The sequence below is a fragment of the Tasmannia lanceolata genome, unplaced genomic scaffold (genome assembly GCF_043159265.1).
Source record: "Tasmannia lanceolata isolate RefF3 unplaced genomic scaffold, GAP_Taslan_0.1 ptg000015l, whole genome shotgun sequence".
NCBI lineage: Eukaryota > Viridiplantae > Streptophyta > Magnoliopsida > Canellales > Winteraceae > Tasmannia > Tasmannia lanceolata.
In genome coordinates, this window is record NW_027518692.1 from 17115312 (window position 1) to 17138172 (window position 22861).

The following is a 22861-nucleotide window of genomic DNA, read 5'->3' on the forward strand; positions in this document are numbered from 1 at the left end:
TCAATGATGTAAGGACCAGACCAGTTTGGCCTGAATTTACCTCTCGGGTCAAATATTGGTGCCCTATTGGACTTCAAAACAAGATCCCCAGGCTTCAAATCTCGGACGCGAACTTTCTTGTTGAAAGCTCTTTCAATCCGCCTTTGATATCCCTGAATGTGATATAAAGCTCTCAGCCTCTTCTCATCTATCATCTGCAGCTCATCATGTCTGGCTCTTGCCCACTCAGACTCTGGTAAGCTAGCCTCTATCATCACTCTCAAAGAGGGAATTCTCAGCTCAACCGGCAAAACCGCTTCCATTCCGTACACCAAAGAATACGGAGTCATACCTGTCGAAGATCTGATCGATGTCCGATAAGCCCACAAAGCATATGGAAGTTTGTTTGACCAGTCTTTATAAGTCTCAGTCATCTTACTGATAATGACTTTGATATTCTTATTCGCTGCCTCTACAGCCCCATTTGTTTGAGGTCTGTAAGGAGACGACTTATGATGTCTGATCTTGAACTCTTCACACAGGTGTAAAACCTCCTTTTTGAAATGTGACCCATTATCTAAAATCAACTCGTGAGGTACTCCGTATCTACAAATAATATTCGCACGAATGAACTTCGCAACTGTGTTCGAAGTTATCGAAGCATAGGATGCAGCCTCAATCCACTTCGTAAAGTAGTCGATAGCTACCAAAATGTACTCATGCCCGCTCGAGGACTTCGGATAAATCTTCCCAATTATGTCTATTCCCCATACTGAGAATGGCCATGGCGAAGACAAAGAATGCAACTCCGAAGGAGGAATATGAATGAGATTTGCATAGACCTGGCACTTGTGACATTTCTTCACAAAAGCAAAGCAGTCTGCTTCCATTGTGGGCCAATAAAAACCAAGTCTCAAAATCTTTCTAGATAACATCTTTCCATTCATATGAGGGCCACAGACTCCTTCATGGGTCTGCTCAATAAGCTCTGCAGCTTTGTCCTCATCCACACACAGGAGTTGTATACCATCAAAAGATCGCCGGTATAGCTCTTCACCACAAATGATGAAGTTGGCAGCTAATCTTTGAAGAGTCTTCCTCTCTTTGCTCGAAGCTTCAGGAGGATGCCCTTTACCAGAAATAAGGTTCTTGATGTCAATAAACCACGGCTTCCCATCTGGACACCTGGCTGATATCTCAATTGCATTCACATGTGCCGGAGCCCACTGTAATCTCACAGCTAAGGGTTGAACCTCCATAGTTGCAGAGATGTCAAGCATCGAAGCCAAAGTAGCCAAAGCATCAGCAAAGTGGTTCCTGGTTCTTGACAAATGAGTAAAAATGATATTCTTAAATTTTTTAACCAGAAATTCCAAATATGTATTATAAGGAATCAATTTATCCTCTCGAGTTTTCCATTTCCCATTGATCTGACAAATAATGAGCATTGAGTCCCCAAACACATCTATGTCTTGAATTTGAAGAGCTAAAGCTGCCTCAAGCCCTGCAATACAAGCTTCATATTCTGCCATGTTGTTCGTGCACTCAAACTGCAGTTTGATGGATATAGGGATATACTCTTTCTTTGGAGATATCAGAACAGCACCCACTCCTTGACCTCGGTTATTGACTGCTCCGTCAAAATACATCGACCATCTGGTACTCGGAGTTTCTTCTTCAATATCCATGATCTCTTCATCAGGAAACTCAGCCTTCAGAAAAGTACTCTCCTCAACAGGAGCATCAGCCAATTGCTCAGCTATGACCCGTCCTTTGATGGACTTCTGAGTGACATAAGTGATGTCAAACTCAGACAATAACAATAACCACCTTGCAGTTCTTCCTGTAAGGGCGGGTTTTTCAAACAAGTACTTCAACGGATCCATCCGTGACAATAAAAATACCTTGTTTGATAACAGATAGTGGCGAAGCCTTTGGGTAGCCCAAACTAATGCTAGACAAGTTTTTTCCAAAACAGTATACTTTAACTCATATTCTAGCATCTTCTTACTGATATAATAAATAGGCTTTTCCCGCTTAGACCCTGCATCTCGCTGAGCAAGCATACAACCCATTGCAGTGTTTGTAATTGACAAATACATCAACAAGGGTTGGCCATGAATGACAGGTGATAAGACAGGAGGCAAAGATAAACATTGTTTAACTTTTTCAAATGCTTCCTGGCATTCATCATTCCACTTCTTCGAAGAGCTCTTCTTTAAAAGTTTGAAAATTGGTTCACATGTCATAGTTAAATGAGATATGAACCTTCTCAAGTATTGAACTTTTCCAAGAAAACCTCTGATTTGCTTTTCTGTTTTTGGTGGCTCCATTTCTTGGATTGCCTTGATCTTTTGAGGATCCACCTCAATTCCTCTTTCACTGACCATAAATCCAAGGAGTTTTCCTGATGTAACTCCAAATACACACTTGTTTGGATTCAGGCGAAGCTGATATTTCTTGATTCTCTCAAAGAACTTTCTCAAGGCAACTGTATGCTCTGGTCTAGTCTTTGCTTTAACGATCATATCATCTACATAGACTTCGACTTCTTTGTGAATTATATCATGAAGAAGAGTGGTTGCAGCCCTCTGATAAGTCGCACCAGCATTCTTTAAACCAAACGGCATTACTTTGTAGCAGTAAGTACCCCACTGAGTGATAAACGCTGTTTTCATCATGTCTTCGGGTGCCATCTTGATCTGGTTGTATCCCGAGAACCCATCCATAAATGATAACAAGGCATGTCCAGCAGTATTATCTACTAGAAGATCAATGTTCGGCAATGGGAAATCATCTTTTGGACTTGCTTTGTTCAGGTCTCGAAAATCAACACACATTCGAACCTTCCCATCCTTCTTGGGCACTGGTACTACATTAGCGAGCCATTCAGGGTATTCAACCACTTGGATGAATTTCACCTCTAGGAGCTTCTTGACTTCTTCATAAACTTTCAACTCCCATTCAGTTTTGAGTTTTCGGAGTTTTTGCTTCTTTGGATTAATGCCAGGGATCAAGGGTAATTTGTGCTGAACAATCTCCTCACTCAATCCCGGCATGTCATCATAAGACCAAACAAAAACCTCCTTGAACTCTTTAAGTAAAGAGATTAATTCTTTGCGCTCCTCAAGAGATAAAGTTTTGCCAATCCTTATTTCTCGAATTAAGGTTTCATCACCAATATTCACGATTTCAATTTCCTCTTCTAGTGGTTTTGCTCGGCGACTTTCCTCCTGTTGAATCATGTGTTTGATTTCAGGGGAAGTTTCGTCGGCATCCTCATCAGAGGGGGAGTCTTGATTATCATTATTATTATCAGATTTTAAAGCAGATTCAGTAGATGAAACAGAGACAGGAATATACACAGAAGAAAACTCCTTTATTTCATTGAAAGTAGAATTGAATACATCCAATTGCGAATGGCCCACATCAGGCTTTACAATGGACTCATGAAATGTATTTACATACTCAAATGATAGGTTGACATCAGTATCAACCGATTCAAACAAATGTAAAGAAGAAACGCCAGGCTCATCAGCAGAAACAGCCTCCAACTCGACTTCACTAGGTGAAATGGACTCATCACCGACTTCAGAAATAGACTTGACCTCTAAAGTACCTGCATTAAAAGAATCATTAGAAACGGAAGACCCTGAATTAGACTCAGAGAATGACACATACTTATAAACAACTGACTCTTTTGAAGGAGAAAGACAGGACTGAAAAGTAACCTGAGGTAGGACCTGAGAGGTCCAATTAGTCAAAGGTCCATCAGCCGGGGTGATAAGGTGAGTAGGATTCAGTACAAGCGGGCTCTTGCTGATCACGGCCACAGTCTGTGACCTCTCATGAAAAAGGGAGTTCAGTGCATCTGGCCCTACTGTATCTGCCCAATCTGTTTCAGTATCTGTTTCAGCTCTTGCGCCCTGTAGACTCATCAGCTCATCATCAAGTTTTAAGTCAAAGAAGATCTCAAAGCCTGGCAGCCACTGCCCAGTAGATTCATCTTTCCATGCTTCAGCAAAGCCACAGAATGGGATATCAGATCCTTCTTTGCGGAACCTCCCATTCATAGTCAGATCAAACGGTCCCATCGGCAAGTCTACACCTCTGCGGCGACACTCTGCCCATTTCATCATATATCGTTTCATTTCTTTGATCTCTGCCCTGGTTGGTTCATACCCAAGTCCAAATAAACCATTAAAGGTCTTGAACACTGGCCACTCAGTCATACCCTGATGGTATCTGCCAAGTCCTGCCCCTGGGATATAACCTTGTAGACGGATCATTCTGACGACGTTCGAATTGGTACTACTTAGGAAAAAGATTTCTTCATTCATCGCTTCTTTAATGGTTATAGTCGCAACTTCTAAGGAGAAACCAGTCAAACTAATATCTCCTTCTTTTCCCAGGGTCAATTCCTGCGAAATTTGACCCACTTCCAAATCCGGGTCTCCTTTAACAGTGACCACCTTATGGTTCAAAATGAATTTCAATTTTTGATGCAAGGTGGATGGGACAGCTCCAACTTTATGTAACCAAGGACGCCCCAAGAGCAACAAAAAGGAGGCTTTAATATCTAACACTTGGAATTCAATATCAAATTCTTCTCCTCCTATCAATACCTCTGTGACTAGAGTCCCGATCACATCTCTTCTGGTCCCATCATAAGCCAGAATACCCTGGTCAGAAGGAACAAAGCTCTCAGGTCCGAAACCAAGAGTAGTCGCTGTACTAAGAGGGCATACATTCAGTGCGGACCCATTATCAATAAGGACTTCGGGCACTTTCTTCTTATTACAAACGACAGTAATTCGTAGCGGCTTCGTATGGTCCTTCCCCTCTGGGGGCAAATCACTGTCTGCGAACGAAAGAGTCTTCGCTGCTTTAGCCACGGAAACTACACTGACAAGCTCGTCAGGAGTTATCTCAACAGACACCTGGGCAGAGTTCAACTCTTTCAACACCACTTTTCGGTGTTTCGAAGATGACATCAAAAGACCCCAAACAGAGATGTTTGCTTGGGTTTTCTTCAACTGTTTCAGAAGATTATCATCTTCTTCATTCACCACAAGCCGATTCTGCCTCTGGCCATCAGCAGCCCTTGCTATCTCAGCCGGATTGTCAGCACTCAACTCAGGAGGTTTAAAGACTCGCCCTCCTCGGGTCATGTGACGCATCTCGTCACACTGATCATCTAATAGTAACAATTCATCGTCATCCATATTTAAGACATAAGGAATTCTGACGTCTTCTTGCTCAAAGTCATCCATCTCTAAAACGTATGCAGCCTTCTTTCCTTTCCCCATGTCATCATTATGAGGAAGATACGATTGAGATGAAGAGGACTCCGCAATCTCTATGTCACTGAATGACAAAACATAGGGCTGCTTCCCTTTCACATCTTGAAGTTCTTCTTCATCAAACTCTAAAACATAGGTGTTATCTGTCATGATAGCACATATAAGGGCAGAGGGATCAAGGATGGGCTCATCACAAAAAATGGCATTAGCTGTAGGAGGAGGAGCAGCACGATGATTCGGGAGGGGATTCTGAGTAATATTCGGCCCTTTAATTGAGAGCTCATCCTTATCAATCAGATTTTGAATGGCATGCTTCAAGGCGAGGCAATTTTCAGTCAGATGACCTGAATTCCTGTGATATTCGCAATGTTGATTCAACCTCCAGTATGGTGGTAATGGATTTGGCACAGGTTTCAGATCCGGAAGTTTTATCTTTTTGTCTCTTACCAGCTTTTTCAATATCATTGGTAAAGGGTAAGGGAGGGGATCGAATTGCCTGAAAACATTTTTCCTTACTGGTCTAGCCACCTCAGCAACAGCTTTGACCTCTGGTCTGAATGTTGGCTTGAAATAGTTCACTGCATGAACCTCTTTCGGTGGGGCCATAGGCCTCTTGCCTTCCCGCACATCGGACAATGCCTTCGCTCTAAGCCCTTTGGCTATAGCGTCCTCTGTCTGGGTGCCAGTTTTTATCAAATGATCAAAACTGGGATAATGCTGGGGTGCGATGAAATGAAAGTACTGCGGAGACAGGCTTTTGATCACTAACTTGATCTGATCTTCTGGCATCCTCTGACTCAATTGTGCAGACTTGCGCCTCCAGCGCCTGATAAACAACGTGAAAGTTTCCTGAGGACCTTGCTTTAGCTGTTTCAGGTCTCTCTTTGTTATCTCGATCCCTTCTTCCATTGAAAACTGCTCAACAAACAGGTTCGATATATCGTCCAAAGATCTGGTTTCTTCAGGCTTTAACCTCAGAAACCACTTCTTAGCTATTCCTATGAGAGACATGGGAAATAGCTGAGCCATTTGTTCACGGCTCAACCCGTGCTGGTGAGAGAGGGTTATGAACCATCTGACATGGTTTCTGGGGCACCCAGTGCCATCATATCTATCATAATCTGGTGCTTTGAACTTCGGCGGCAAAGTAACAGTAGGAGTCTCAAAGTACTCAGAAATGTCGAATCTTTTCGGCCCCTGGAACTTCATGTTTTCAATGTCCTTGGCCATCTTCTGACACATATTGAATAACTCATTCTCCCTATTTGTCTGCGGAGCACAATACTCTTCAGCATATTGGCCCTCGTCAAGGTCAATCTCCTCAGCAGGCACGTGAGGTCTATTGGGAGCAGGAAATGCAGAAGGAGTAGGCTGGATGACAGGCGCTCTAGAAGTAGAGGTCTTGTCAGTATTCTGAGATTTCAGCACGGCCATTTCTTCTTTCAATCCCGAGATATCTCGAGACATGTTTCTCAACATTTCTTGAATGACCATCATGGGATCAGTTATATCAGTCATTTGGTCAGACTCAGATGAGTTTGATAACTCAAAGGTAGGGGATAAAGATTCTCTGGATGATATAGGTGAGTCAAAATGACGGACAAGTCTAGAAACAGAGGAAGATCTAGACCAGGTAGGTTTGGACTGGTTTTCTTTTGATGGAGCGATGGTTGCTCTCTTTCAGAATCCTGAATGGAAATTAACATATTAGATTAAATGAATGATGAGTGAAATAAGACATTCTGAGCAAATAAAGATAAGAGAAAAACAAACACACTTTCATTGATAAAATTTGAATTGTGATTACAACATATGACAATACGAATCTCTGATCACAATTTGGATAAGAAGATTGACAAATAAAAAAGGAAATACAGAAATCAAGATAATCCAACAGATATGAAATTTCAAGACTCTTCAATCCGAGCTCTCCTGCTTGCAGGCTCTTCCAATATTTCATCACGTCGGGCTTGGGATGATAAACTGAACCTCCTTTCCATATTTTTGTTTCCCCAAGCAGCCACAATGGATCTGATAAGATCAGGAGTGAGATCCTCACAAAGAGGAGGGACTACAGCTCCGGGAGGACATAAAATTCCCGTAACCTGATGGAGAAATCTCATGGGTGCATAAAAAGATGATTTCTCAAGACCCATGAGGTAAACAAATGGATGTGGGTAAGTGCTAGTGAAAATTTGGAAGCACGAATGACTCACCCAACGAAACTGGCTCCACTCTACATGTTGTAACCAATTGTGCCATTCATCAATAGACTGAGGTTGATTGGCGATTGGTTTCCATGTACGGAAATTTTTCAGGGTATACGGATTTTGGTTTTGTCGCTGAAGAAATTGAAGTTTTTCACCAAGCCAGACATACAACAACTTTACACACCCACAAAAATTGTCTTTGATCTCTTGGGAAGCAATAAGATCTAGTCCCAAGAAGGTCTCTGCTAACATGGTGGGTATAGGATTCCTCCCCTCATTAATCTGATCTACCACTCTTAATAGGGTCAAAGATGCAACGTGGGAGTTTCCGCGAAGAACGTGTCGTGCGAAGACCATAAAGATTAAAGCGCTACGTCGACAATCTTGAAAACGAGAATTAGTAGGATCGACGTTTTTGGAAAAGAGCTTAATCAGGTCTTGAATTTTTACGCACTTATCCGTTAGACATGGCAGAGCATCCACAGTTTCATTTTTGAATAGTTTGCAAAACAGATTATGAGGAGATTCTATCCTTGAAGGTTTGATCCAGAGTCCCTCAGATGGGAGCTCTAGCAGGGCACACCAATCCTCAAATATGGGACAGAGTTCAAAACGACCAAATTTGAATACATGAAGAACAGGATCCCAAAGTCCAGCGGCTGCTTGGAGAAACTTCCAATTTATATCCCGACTGTTCAAATGAGTGAACGAATTGATGAAATGATCAGCCATATTTCTCTGTGACTGTTCACGCGGAAGAGCTTTAATTGCATCGACTATCCAATTATCCAACAAAATGTTCGCCATAATCAGACCTGACACAAAGATGGAAGGGATAATGAGGGAATGAAGAAAACTTGGAATAATCAAAGATTAGAGATAAACTTAATGATCAAACATAAGAAGGATACAATTGGTGACATCGAATATTCCAATGATGATCAAAGATGATCAGAAACTCAGAAACAAGACCGCGGTCACAAAATGACAAAAGTAGATCATAGACCGGATCTAAATCTGGAAGATGGATGTCAAAAATGTATGATCAAGGAGATCAACAATGATAGACTATGGCCATAGAGACAGTAGACAAACTATCGACCATATCTAAAGACAAAACAAGCAAAAACTTGATTAATATATACGAAATATGAATGACACAACAAAAGAATAGATAAATGAGGTTTGAATTTGAAGAATAAAACAGGTGAAATTTATCATCACTGGGTCAAAGAATAAACCGTAGCTATAAGTGTGACAAGTATAAGTCACTAGCCAGGTTTAGATCTGAGAGATGGATAAACAAGACAGACTGATTCAAGCCAGGGATCTCTACTAGAAAGTAGGTCCTGATCTTATAATCAAGAGATATATGGACAAAATCTCAATGAGAAGAGCAAAAGATAGGCCACGACCATGAGAGGGGCAAGTAAGGCCACTGGTCGGGTCTAGATTTGAAAAACGGATTGATATGACTAATTAGATTAGACAAGGAAACCTCACTAAAGAGTAGGCCCTAATCTGATAATCAATATATAAGATATATACATATATATCCTAACCAGGGGCACCAGCCCTAAAATATGGTCCCATAGAGTCAAGACACTTGACTCCAGACAAACATGTGAGTGTACTAGGACCGCGCTGTAGTCACATAAAGTGAACTACAATAGTCTATGAATAGGACATGGCTCCTAAATCTAGGCTCCAACATGTGTGAGAAACACATGTTCGTCCTTATATGGATACAATATATATAAACACATGCAGATCCTAATTGGGTTTCACTAAGCCAGCAAATATATTCATGTACATAATATATGTAAAATGAAAGTAGAGCTCCGAACTCAATATATCGGGTACTATGCTTATGATCCATACTTAACATGTATAACACAAGTACGCCTAGTGTTATACATAGTATGCTTCATTGCTCATCGGCTGCTGTAAACACAAGTACGCCTAGTGTTTACGTCTGCAGCACCGGCGCATAGCTTGGTAATAGATACAACAATCCCAGCAGGGTAATGACATCCCATCTGGCATGTACTGTATCTATCCCATGGAGCCAATAATAATAAAATCAAATAAGAGCAAAAATAAAAACAAAATGATGTATGCCGTGCAGTGTGTGAATCCCTTGTTTTAAACACCTATTTGGTGCCCCTGGATTCTAAGCGATTAAATTCCCATTTACAATGATTTTAGCCAAAAATTCCTCAAAGTTAGTAACAAATGGCATTTTAACAGAGTTAGGCAACGTTTCAAGAACATCCCCAGCAGAGTCGCCAGCCTGTGGACCCCGATCCAGGAGAGAGGTGGGGGACGAGCCTCCAGCGGCCTCTTAGGATCATCCACGTGAAAGGAGAGCTCTACCAAGGAACTCTCAAAACGGTTGCCACCTTCATAGCATAGCACGAGTGGCGATATAAAAGAGATACCTCTCGATTCAGGAACAAGTCCGGATTCGAAACGTACCTAAACAAACTCAGAGTCGCCATCCACGGTATACGGCCATGGATCCTTTAAACAAAAATATGCTCTGTATACCATGGATAACCAGAAATATATATGGGTTCGTGCCTGATTACGAATGGAGAAGGTCTGAGAGCACCCCCAATTCGTCCGAGTGCAAGCACTTGGTCTCTTACGCCATTTATTATTAACTTCGAAGAGTTTCGGGCGAAAATCATATGAAATAGGAACAACCTTCAGGAATCGTCTACCTAAGCATGCATTTCCTGAGGATAAAGAAATAAACATACATAAAATGAAATGAAAAATATGTCACCTAAGCATAGCTAGGTTATGAGTGACATGCCTAAAAGGTGTCTAAGTTCTGATGTGCAAACACATGCAAACTATAGCTAAAGGTACAGGATCAGTACAAGAAAGTAAGAAAACACATCAAAACATACGATGACTACACAACAAATCCTAAGACTCTAAATTATTAGCCCGAGTCCTCGGATGGTCTGGTATTCATCCAAAGAAGCCTACGTATCCCCGCCTCCACGAGAATCAAGGCAACGTAGTTCTTCGCGCATATTCTAAGCTAGGATGCCTAAGACACCTAGACCTCTATCCTAGACTCGATCTAAAAGACCGGACTAGTTATTAAAGTTTCTTGTACGATTATTTAACTTCCAGTGAATTGTGGATTTTAGGACACCCTATATGCCATAGCTAAATGCAGGTTAGCCCTAAGCTAATGCAGGTGGTTCCTACAACCTATGTGTAACTAGGCAGTGCGTCCTAAGGAAAACAATGGGATCACTAACGCATCTTAGACCTAGTCATCAGTCGGCGATGTGAATCGCCAACTGACCGGACGGAGGCGCTCCTAGCTAGGACAAACTCCTAACTCTAACACAAACACACAACAAGCACACAACAAAAGACAAACTCCTAACTCTAAAACCCTCTATCTAGGACAAAATCCTAACTCTAGAGGAAGATCTTTTCGAAAAAATAATATTTTGGAAGATTTATATATATTTTTTTTAAAAGGGTTAAAAGATTTATTTACAAAGTTAGGCTGGACTTGAGATAAGAATCTCAAGCTGCACTACGTACCTCGTGGAAGAGGATCAAGCCAACGTAGTTCGACTCGAACTCTCCTACTACGCTCATAAAGCTCAAAAGTATTTCAAAATGACTTAAGATTTTTTTATATTTTTCAACTGTTTTTTAATTTTAAGATATTTCAATGTTTTTTTGAATTTTAAAATATTCAATTGTTTTTGGGTTTCAAATTTCTAATGTTTTTGTTTTAAATTTCAAAGTATTCAAGTGTTTTTTTTTTTTTTAGATTTTTAAAATGTTTTCACTCTTTTGGTCAAAGACCTAAAGAGAACATACAAAGCAACAAACTAGGGCAAAACCCTAAAGCTACGGGGAAACCCCGAACAAGCAAACTAATGTCAAAGACACTTGAACTAAACCAACAAACCAGTAGCTGAAAAATAAAAGAGAAAGGATAAGGATCCCGAACAGGTCAAACTCGAACAAGACTAAGCTAGTCTCTAAGCATAAACCTCTAAACCAAACAACACTAAAGGAGGTTACAAGTATATCAAAGACACTTTAAAGGAGGGCAAATGAGTCAAAGACTCTCTAAAACTCTAAGAGAAGGTGCAACTGAGTCAAAATATGACTGAAAACACAAAAGAGATAAACAAGGGTGCTAATGAGACTAAGAAAGTCTTCTATATACAAATGGAGGGGATTTCTACTTGGACTGAGCAAGTCCCCTAAGGATGGGCTTGGGCTAGCACCTTCAACGCCTCTAAATTACCCATAAAATGATAACTCAAATAGCCAAATAAACTTGTAACAAGTACTAGACCTTCAAATTCAAATATTGAACTCTCATATTCTTTTCCTTTTAAATTCCTATTCCAAACTATTATGATACTTAGAAACGATAATTCATAACAAAATAAAATGGTAATTTAATTCTATGGGTTATAGTCTATAATGTTTTCACAAAATAAAAGCAAGGAATTCAATGGCTTAAGAGAAACTTGAGCAAGAATATGCATAACTACATTCAATAGACACAAGTTTGAACATTTGAATAAGCAGATTAAAACAATTAATAAAAGTGTAACATGTTAACAATTCATTCTTTCAGAAGAAAGAAAGAAAAAAAAAATACTAAACTCCATCAAAATATAGTATCAAGGCCATAAGACCTTTAATAAGTAAACACATGATATTAACACCCAAATGAGTAAACTTAAGGTTCCGAATAAAAATCATTGGTAGGCTCAAAACCACTCAGCCACAATGAAAAACTATGATGAAGATCATTCAGTGGGTGGTTATAAATGAAAGTTTCTAGCTAAACAAGCCTAAAATTTTCAATAAAATCATTTGCCAAATTCCAAGCTTACTTGACAACACTATAGAAATTCAAACAAGAAGTGCTTAAGGGGCAGGCACGATATAATTTTCTGGATGGACAGATTTAAAATTTCTTTTTTTTATGAAAATCATTTAATGAGTTGTATCCCATCAATCTGATAACAAATGGAAATTTACAAACCCCCTAATGAATTGTAACCAGTTGAAGTTAAGCAATATCTATGTTTAAGCAAGGTCAAGTTGACATCATTTCCTATACAATAACTGATAAGAATGAACAACCTAAAATCATACACATGACAAGACATGTCTATGCAAATATACTCTCCACAACTGTGTACAATACGAAAATATTCCTCATACCATTTAGGTGTACAATAGTACTATATTGAAAATTCCGAATACAGAGTATTTCTGATTAGCTCTTCTAATACCAAAACCTTATGGATTCAGGATTGAGGTGCCTTAAACTCAAAATTCCTTGCAACACAATCTGAAATTCAAGATATAATATCTATACGAATGAGTCAAAAATATATAAGTGAGGGCCACATTATAAAATGCTAAAGTGTGTATGAATGGGTTCTAATGATGCTAAGGGATCATAGAAAACTCTTCTTCAACTTAATAGTTCTAATATTGCTGAAATATTTCGAGTGAAATGGAAAACATATAAATTGAAGAAAAGAAAAAGAAAAAAAAAAAATGTTAACTGGATTAAGAAAATCATAAATAAGAATAATTAAATGACAATAGCACAACCACATTACATTATATACTATTTCAGCTAATCATTTTATCTTTGAATGGCTGCTAAAATAAGTTAATAAAAATTCTAAAAATCCTAAGCAACCAAATAATGATAGAACATACAGCCAAGTTTAATGCCAATATCAAAAGAAAGCAAGGGTTGCCATATTAAAAGTAGTGAGGACTTAATACCCATATGAGAACACCAATATGATTCTTTGAATGAATCATATTTCAACACTCACATGTTCTCATACAAATCATATTTTAGATATCCACAACAATCCAGTACTAAACGACAATGCCCAAAAGAAAACCATTTACATCTCACTTGGACGCCCATAACAGTTCAACACCTATGACTAAAGACTAAAAAAAAAATAAACTCAAAGTGTAAGTTACACAACCAAGTAATTATAGTAAACAAGTACCAAGTTAAAAACATAAGTTCATAGAACCTGGAAAAATCAAATAATTTTATCCAACGACCAAACAATAGACTTATTTCAATGACTTTGCATATCAAAATTACCATAATGATTTGTGCAAAAACTGGGCAGATTTGAGGATTAAATCCGTACAGTACATGGCTAAACATATGGACAGAATTTCATGCTAAACAGGGCTAAATATAAAGACAGAATTTTATGCGAAACTGGGGTTGGAAATATGGACAGATTCTGTGCAAAAATTGGGCATGAAATGTGGACAGATTCTGTGCGAAAACTATGCATGAAATGTAGACAGATTCTGTGCGAAAACTGTGCATGAAATGTGAACAGATTCTGTGTGAAAATTGGGCATGAAATGGGGTTAAATCTATGTTGAAACAGGGGCTAGTTTTAATCCAAAATAGGGGAGCAGATTTTGGGTACAGAACCTTTCAGATTTTGCGAACCAAATCTGTGCAGGAATTGGGACAGATTTCATGGGTTGAACTGGGTAAGAATTGGGACAGATTTCATGGGCTGAATTGGGCAAAAATAGGGACAGATTTCATGGGCTGAACTGGGCAAAAATTTGTGGGTGAAAAACTGTGCTTAAATAGGGGCTGAAGTGGGGCTGAATCTGTGTTGGAACGAGGGGTTAAAGTGAGTGAAATCTGTGCCGAAACGAGTGCTAAAGTGAGTGAAATCTGTGCTGAAACAAGTGCTAAAGTGAGTGAAATTTGTGCTGAAACAAATGCTAAAATGAGTGAAATCTGTGCTGAAATAGGTGCCAAATCATGGGCTGGATTTATGTCAAAACACAAACACAGTAATTCACCTGCAGAGCTTAATATACTATAAAAACCATATGACCTTGTTAATGTGATCGTGATTTCAAACTAGATAAAATCAATGATTTACATATAACATCAAGCTAGACTAATTACAGAATTTTAATAAGGGAAGACAACAACCATCAGCTAATATTCTCATAACTGATTTTGACAAAATACACATAGATCAGCTCCTTCTAAATGAATTTGATACCTCTATTCACATATGACAGTATAACATCTATATCTTGAGAAGTTCTAATTCATTTGAATAATCTTAACAGTTATCTTAATAACGTTTCCTTAGGCTTTTACTAAAACTACAACCATTAAAGAGATCTAATTTAAGACATGTATTGAACTACTTTGGAGTATAACCTTCAATGATAGAATCACATTTCTGAGAAATATAATATAAAATAAACACCATCCTATTAGAGCAATTATACCGAATTCAAATGCAAATCTCAAACACTCATCTATTAGTTCAAACTTCTATGGTCAAATATTGAGTGAGTAGTTCTATTATTTATTACATAATCAATATTATTAATAAATATCTGCAGACGAAATCAAAAAAACACAATAACTCACATCAAATTTCAATAGCAGAATGGATGTGCTGATAATTAAGTGGAAAAGGCCTAAAGCCACACTTTAAGTTTAATAAATCGATTTTAACATTAAATGATTAAGCTAACTGAAAATTCATATACTTTTCTACCTTTATCTATCTTGCGAGCATAAACCTCAATCATGTATACCTTTTCCTTATGCTATCTTAGCCTACTTTTGTGACTATAATGCTAAGACATTCCTATTCTAATTATTACACCTGAAGGTGAAAAGAAAATATCATGCCCAATGACTTGAACTCCATTTACTAATGTGTAAACGCCTTCTACCTCACATCCTGACAGTTGCAAATAAGCCATTTCATTTTTAAGTCTTCATGTTGCAATACTTATGAACAAAACTCTCATGAAAATCTAAATTCCTTTATCAAAATTTTGTGAAAAAGTAAATGCTTAGAACTATAAATGCTTTCTTACATATATGCCCTCAATATGAATTTGGAAAGAATTGCTGCCAGAACAAAGAGTATAACCATAGACTGGTTTGTACAAGAATAATTAGGACCAAAGCATGGATTGAAATGTGTAAAATTGTGCTGAACTATGAATTCATGTTGTACAAACAAGGACTGAACTACAAATGAATAAACTACACACGCATATACATATACACACAAAGACACACACCCTCACATCCACACACACAGCCACATGCACATATACTCACTCTCATATACATGCACACATACACACAGCCATATGCATATACACACACATATAAACTCACAAACTCACAAACACCCACACACAGACACATACATATGTATACTGTCATACACTCTCTCTCTCTTTCTCTCTCTCTCTCTCTCTCTCTCTCTCTCTCTCTCACACACACACACACACACACATACACATTCAACCACAAACACACTCACAAACACTCTCACAACCACACTCACAAACACATTTCACAGATATATATACTCACAGACAGCCACAAACTTATACTCACAACTTACAGATTTGATAGACACACATCTACACATTCTTATAAAAATTGAGTCCTATTAGCAATAGAACATCAAAACTCTTTTTAGTAATAAACACCTCTTTTGTCCTTTCTTAGCAAAACAAATGATTATCATTTTCTTTTCGTATATTTCAAAATCAACAAGAAAGAATGCATAAAAATAAATTCTACAATCTAAACATCTGGACTATCACAAGAATACTTTTGTATTACTTTCCCAAAAAAAAAAAAAAAAAAAAAAATGTCATAAGCATACATTATTAAAGGGCTGCAATCACTAGCTTCATCATTTGAACAATCAGATATACGCCTCAATTTCAATTTTTCATTCTAATTTTTATCAACGGCTTTAATGTCGCTGTTTAGAACAGTTACATATAAAACAGGCGTTATCATCTTTGAATCAAATAACTAAAAAAAAAAAACACATATAAACCTTCAATCCTAGCAAAATTATTTTCTACCTAGCAAATATTACTCCAATCAAACAACACATTAACCTTGCATACAAGTCATTTTATTGCACTATTCATCTTAAACAACAAAATATTACATATTCAGAGAAGCATAAATTCTATCATCTAACAGATATTTATACATCATACAATGAAACAGAGGACTAAAAAAAATGAATAAATACCTGATGTGCTATTGAAGGCCTCCAATTCGAACACAATATATCTGAATTTGAAGTTTATACCTCTGATTTCCACAAATTTTGCCTAATCTGAAAATTGACCTGTTGATTCTTGCGGAGAAAATCTTGAAGCCGATCTCATCTTACTCATTAATTTTCAGTCAAACCTACAGATCTCACAAACGAAACTCTAAATTTGAAGATCTAAGGCTAGAATCAGCTATTTAGAAGTAAAGATCTAGAATAGAAAGATCATATCTGAATTTTGAAGCTCAAGGTTAGGGTTTCCACAAAATAGATCTGAGATTTCTAATCGTAAGATCAGTAGGAATAGAGAGAAGAGACTCGTATTAGCTTGAGCTAGGTCAGAATCCGACTAATTTGCGGATCTTGTGGCAAACAGCCGGAATATTGTCGGAGTTTTGGCCGGAGACAAAAGGAGAAGAAGATCAGAGAAAAAATGAAGAGGTTAGGATTTGAAGCCTAAGAAGAGAGATTTTAACTGAGATTTGAAGAGAATAGCAAGGATCTAGAGTTTCTAAGTTGAGAAAGATGAAGAATACAAGTAAATGATCGAAGGATAACCGAAATCTGGAAAGATCCAACGAAGAAGATGATCGGAAAAGGTAAAAAAAAAAGGGTTTCGATTTACAGATCTATTTTCTCTCTCTTTTCTCTCTCTAAAATTAAGCTAAGAAATCTTGATTAAAAAAAAATGAGAGAGTTAGTTTGGTATTTATAGGCAAAAGGGGAAGTTGATATTGGCACTTCTAGTTAATGGGCGCACATTTGGCGGAATTTTTGATAAGCGCACGGACAAATCATGTCTTTTCTGATTTGGATTACACCGTCTCAGAATAAATTCGCCCCCCTCTCATGATAAACTCACCCCCCTTTCTGGTTTACACTACGGTCTTCTCTTGGTTCGTTCGCTAGGCAAACGTGCTCGGATTTCGACGAAATTTTGCAGGGACCTCGGTAGGACTCTAATCTAGCTTAGGGTGAAATTTGGGAACCTACCTAGTTGATTTGATAAGATTTTGCACGAAATTGGAAGGTTCAGGGTTCGGTCAAAATGGGGTGTCTACAGTATTAAACTCATATGGAGAAATTATATGGTGTAAGGCCTTACAACTATACGGTAGAGGTATCCACCCTTCATATTTCACCCAACAGCTGTAAGGGTGGATACCTCCACCATATAGTTGTAAGCCCTTACACCATAAAAAATCATATTTTAGGTCTGTTCTTCTTCAGCCAGCAGACCACCTTTCACCCTCTGATGCGATATTGCTGCGCAGAGATGCGCGATCGGCGTAAGTCACATCAAACCACGAGTGATCACTAGATATTATTTGAACAAAGTATTATTTTAGTAAAATAATGAGAAGATTTTATGAATTAAGTTTCGGGAAGTGATATTTACGTCCCTTTTGATCACCAGGGACACCAAGTGTCAGTGTATCAAAGGCGAAAAGGGGGTTGATGTACTTTATGTCAGAAAAATTCAATGGCTTTGATTGCAAAGTACGTTGGCAAATGGGTTTCCCTGGTGATAAAGGGGGCGTAATTATCATTTCCCTTAAGTTTTCCATGGAATGAAAAAGTCACACGGGAAGATCCAAGTATCCAACAACACCAATGTTACTCAAAATATTAAATGTAATTAAATATAAAATAAATAGGAACTCTATAGTTAATTCGTCAACTTAATTCTATTAACACGTTGCAATGAGTACTAGCATAGACATTCATCACATTCTACCACATAGTGTCCTATACCCCTATGTTACATACCAAAGATTTCACCACACTGACTTCTCTAGCTAGATATATTGCGTACAAATTATTATATCGTGGTGCATGCAATTCAATGCATTCCTAAAAACCATACATGAGCCCAATTCCGTTGGATTACTATCGGATCTCTTACAAGCCTATATTTTCACATGTTGAGAATGAATATATTCTAGTGTGAGACACACCGTTGTACGATCCATGTGCTTCTTCAAACATATTGGGTCAACAATGTCCAGGAGCTAATCTCCAGCCACGTTTAAGGGCTAAATTTCCCTTGCATGTCACATGATCCTATCACCACTGCGATGTATTTCTTGATTGTGTCCTGGCACTAATTAGATCTGTTCACATTCCTGACCTGCTAAGAGAATTTCTCAAGGTTCCTGTAATCACATTCTATACATTAAAAAACAATAGGAGAGAATTAGATTACTGACAATGAAATAGTCTTGCAATGCTAAATAAAATGCCATAAAATTCCAACAGATTGGCCCTCCAAAAAATGCCCATTAGCCATGAGAAAATCAATATAAATCCAACGATAGATTTTTATATAAGGGTGTTTTTGTTATTCTTCACTACTATCTACTTGACAGAATCATTTTTCTTGATTTCACAAAGACACATCCATTAATGAGGGATGTTTGATTGTTTAAATACAGTCGAGCAAGAGGAAAATCAAATTATATATACAAGCCCAATCCATTGTAGAGGCTCTCAACAAATAATAGAAAATTACATAGTTTTCAACCTGCTTGATTTCCAGTGTTACTACCCTGGAAATGGTGGTGCCACTCTAGGGGTGAAAAGAGGGCGAACATGCTGTGAAATATTCTCTTTTCATCAGCTCTATGGCTGATTAGGAGAGAAAATCCCAGAATTACCTGTGGTAAAGTATAGGAAAAGTGATTCGTGAAATTATAGTGGAGATTTATGAGGGGCCTAAATAAAATCTTAATGATCAATTCTTTAGGGGCCCGTTTGGATATGCGGATTTTAGAATCTAGGTTTTTAGTTTGAAAACAGTGTAAAAGAGGGTTCATGATAAGCTGTTGTATGCTGTCCGGACAGCGTTTCTTGGATTTTAAGTGAGATATTCAGGTTTTAAAAATCTCTCCTGCATCCTGAGATTTCTAAAACCTGAAAATATGGGAGGATCTGCTACTCTCTTGCTGACGGGAAGAAGGACGAGAAGTAAAAAACGACGGCTGGTCCGCTTCTTCTCTTGTCTCTTGGCTACAATTTTGAAGAAATCCTGGATTCTAAAATCCGCGTATCCAAACGGCCCCTTAATTTCTAACTGGACTAAGGATTATGGAGACTTCTCCGAGACATAAGGATTATGGAGGAAAACATTATGGACATGCATATTATAGAGTGAGACTCTGAATGTCATCATATGGCTGTAGAAGGGTCATCCTCATCCATGGAGATTTGCGCCCTAGTTTGATGAGCTCCACGAGTGGGTGGCGGGAGCATCCATTTGTCATGCCCTGGCCTGAGGTGTGCAGGCCCAGGACAAGCGCGACAGCAGCCGCATGCCCAGGGGGTCGCCCCACGAGTACGCAAGGCTCAATCTCATTTTATCATCCATAATATACATAGCTGCTAAAAATTCATGGAAACATAATTTATTTAAAACACTTAGTCTAAGGAGTTTCTGATTACTTATTACACCATAACTAATTATTTATTACAACACCTTCAGTACAAAGTCAGAAGAACTGAACTACAAGTAACCACACTGAAGCTGAAACCTTCTCCAACGATCTTCTCCTTAGGGATCCAACTAAGATCAGTCTACTGTTCTTCAATGCCTGAAATTTTTTATCCACATAAGCAAATAGCCAGTAGGTTTCCGAATCTACATCAGCTAGTAGAAACATACATGCATATATGGTAAAATAATTACTTTTGCACAAAGCACTTTCAACTACATAGTTTTGCAATATTCCAATTTGGAAAAACAATGATAATAAGCACTTCAAACCACACGGTTTTGCAATATTCCACTTTGGAAAGTAAAAACAATGATAAATAGTACTTCAAACCACACGGCTTTGCAATATTCCACTTTGGAAAATAAAAACAATGATAAAGAGTACTTCAAACCACATGGTTTTGCAATATTCCACTTTGGAAAATAAAAACAATGATAAGGAGTAGTTCAAACCACATGGTTTTACAATATTCCACTTTGGAAAATAAAAAACAATGATAAGGAGTAGTAATCAGTCTTCTCTGTGGCCAATTTCCAACCTTATTGGCAAGTAGCGTACCCCAAGGCGAACACTCGTTTGCAGGACTCCCAGGTCCTAAAGCGTGCAATATGGTAATATCAATGGCCAGAGGACTCTCTACTGGCAGCTCAAGATCAACCTTATGAGCAAATAAACTTGACCGGTCTACGTGATCATGACCAGTGTACTCACCCACTGGTAGGTTAGGTACTAGGTCCCCACTAGAGATCAACCTTACTAGTGGAACCCATTCCATACCAAGACTGTAGGTAAAAACATTTCAATTCGTTTTCTTCTAATATCATCCAAATAATATTTCACCATGTTTCAAACCATTTGGAACTCCCCAGTTCTAAATCCATGAAATTGAAATGTACAATCTCATTGCAATATATTTTTATAAAATTATGTTTGGAATAAGGTGCTAAATTAAAGCGATTATACTGAGTTCCCAAATCCTACCAACATCAAGTATTCAAAGCATAAACCAAGTTTAATACTTCAAATCTAAAGTACCTTCCAATATTTTAAAGAGAATACTATTCTTTATATCTAAGTTGTAAAGTGGGAAACATGGATGGCATGCATATAACAAGTTAAGATATTAAATCCACCATTTTTGTCAATACAGAAAGTAAATACCAATCCCACATATAAATTGTGAAAAAGAAACGTGAATAGTAGATATAAATAGCATGGCACACATAATATACTAACATGGGTATAGGATCACCTACCTCGCTTAAAATCCAAATATCTTATGACAAGTGCCAATTTGATAGTGTCTTTAGGTACAGATGTCATCTGCAAAGTTAAAAAATGCCGCGGTAACGCTTTGATAGTGTTGTAGAGCGATGTAATCAAGACCGTTGATTTGGTGTATTATCATGAGGCAACCCATATGGTCCAAGTCATATCTCTAATCTGAGACCCATATGTCATATTATGGCCAAAAATATCAAGGCATTAGCTTATGTTAGCAAAATCCTTAGCTTGGGCTAATAGTGCAAGGGCTAGGATCAATTAGTGAGAAGGTTGGGCACAGAGAATGGGCCACGCTTGTGTCCATACGAGACTGATCACATTGACAAAACCACAAGTAATTAGTGATGTCCAAGGATAATGATTTTAGCTTATAAGCAGGCCATTTACCTTATCAAATCCTAGGAAAGGTATTTTAAACACCGAATTATCTTTTGACAGTGGAAATGCAAATGTCACTTTGTGTAATGTTCCTTTTTAAGAACATTGATCTGAGGCTCGTGGTCCATAGTGTGCAAGAGTCATCACACTTTGCTCTGTATCTTATATGGGTGGCTTTTTCAAAACATGGGAGTGTTGAATCAAGGACAACAAGTGGTTATAGTTTAGTTGAAAAAGGGCTGCTTGGATGATGAAACTCTATATAGATATTTCTCATAGGACTCTTAATTGGTGTCAAATTAAAATGGCAGCAAGAGAGCTTGGAATATATATAGAACTTACCTTACATATATCAATGACCTCGTTGGCTACTAGATGTACGAGAGGAGATTCTTGCGCGGACAGTGAGCATGGCAGCAACACTACTTATGGATAAAGAAGAATGAAGTAGTGTGTGGGCAAGTAGTTATTGGCAAATCCACGATTTTCACTCGGTTGAAGAGGTTCAGCTTTGCTATAATTCTTGTGTAACCAAGGCCAAAGATATGATCTGTGGGTGGAAAAATGAAACCCACTGAGAGGGGATGGGGTGGTGGAGCACATAGTTCAAAAGGTGATAGGCTGTTATGGGTAAAATAGGTGGAGGTAGATGGGAAATGGAGAGATGGGGAGGGGTTGTGGTGATGGGGTACTATAGAACAATAGATGGAGATGGGGAGAGATAAAGAAGACGGTGGGGCTCTTATAGATGTGCTGGGTTGACATTTATGGGGGATGGTGAAGAGGCATGGGAGTGTTACAAGTGTAGTCTCTTAATAAAGATAAAGGGTGGGGTTATGGGAGAGGGTATCTCATTAAATGCAAAAGATGGAGAGGAAGAATGGGGTGTGGTGAGTTGGTTGGAAGAGGTAAAGAAGTGGGTCTTTGTTTGGAGGCTATGGGAGGCATGGAGATATAAATGGAGTGGGGCCCTCTATCCCCAATCCGATTCCTCACTTCAAGACACTTGCAAACATGAGCCAAAAATTCATTTGTTACCTACTCCCAAATTGATAAGTACACCC

The 22861-nt window shown here is 38.3% G+C and overlaps 2 long non-coding RNA genes across 5 annotated transcripts in view; both read right to left on the bottom strand.

The window, feature by feature from the left end:
* Nucleotides 1-3339: 3339 nt before the first annotated feature.
* Nucleotides 3340-22861, bottom strand: part of LOC143845730 (uncharacterized) — a 74651-nt gene continuing 55129 nt past the window's right edge. For all 3 annotated transcript variants that reach the window (XR_013234511.1, XR_013234510.1, XR_013234509.1), the window contains 2 exons: nucleotides 3711-3905; nucleotides 3340-3598 (listed from right to left, as the gene is read on the bottom strand). This is a non-coding gene — a long non-coding RNA (uncharacterized LOC143845730). The remainder of the gene's footprint in view (nucleotides 3599-3710; nucleotides 3906-22861) is intronic.
* On the bottom strand, nucleotides 19123-22492 carry LOC143846254 (uncharacterized). 2 transcript variants are annotated; one of them, XR_013234718.1, is made up of 3 exons: nucleotides 22145-22492; nucleotides 21392-21578; nucleotides 19123-20231 (listed from the first exon to the last, which is right to left on the bottom strand). It is a non-coding gene; the product is annotated as an uncharacterized LOC143846254 (long non-coding RNA). The 2 variants fall into 2 exon arrangements; XR_013234717.1 differs by having other exon boundaries at nucleotides 22140-22492.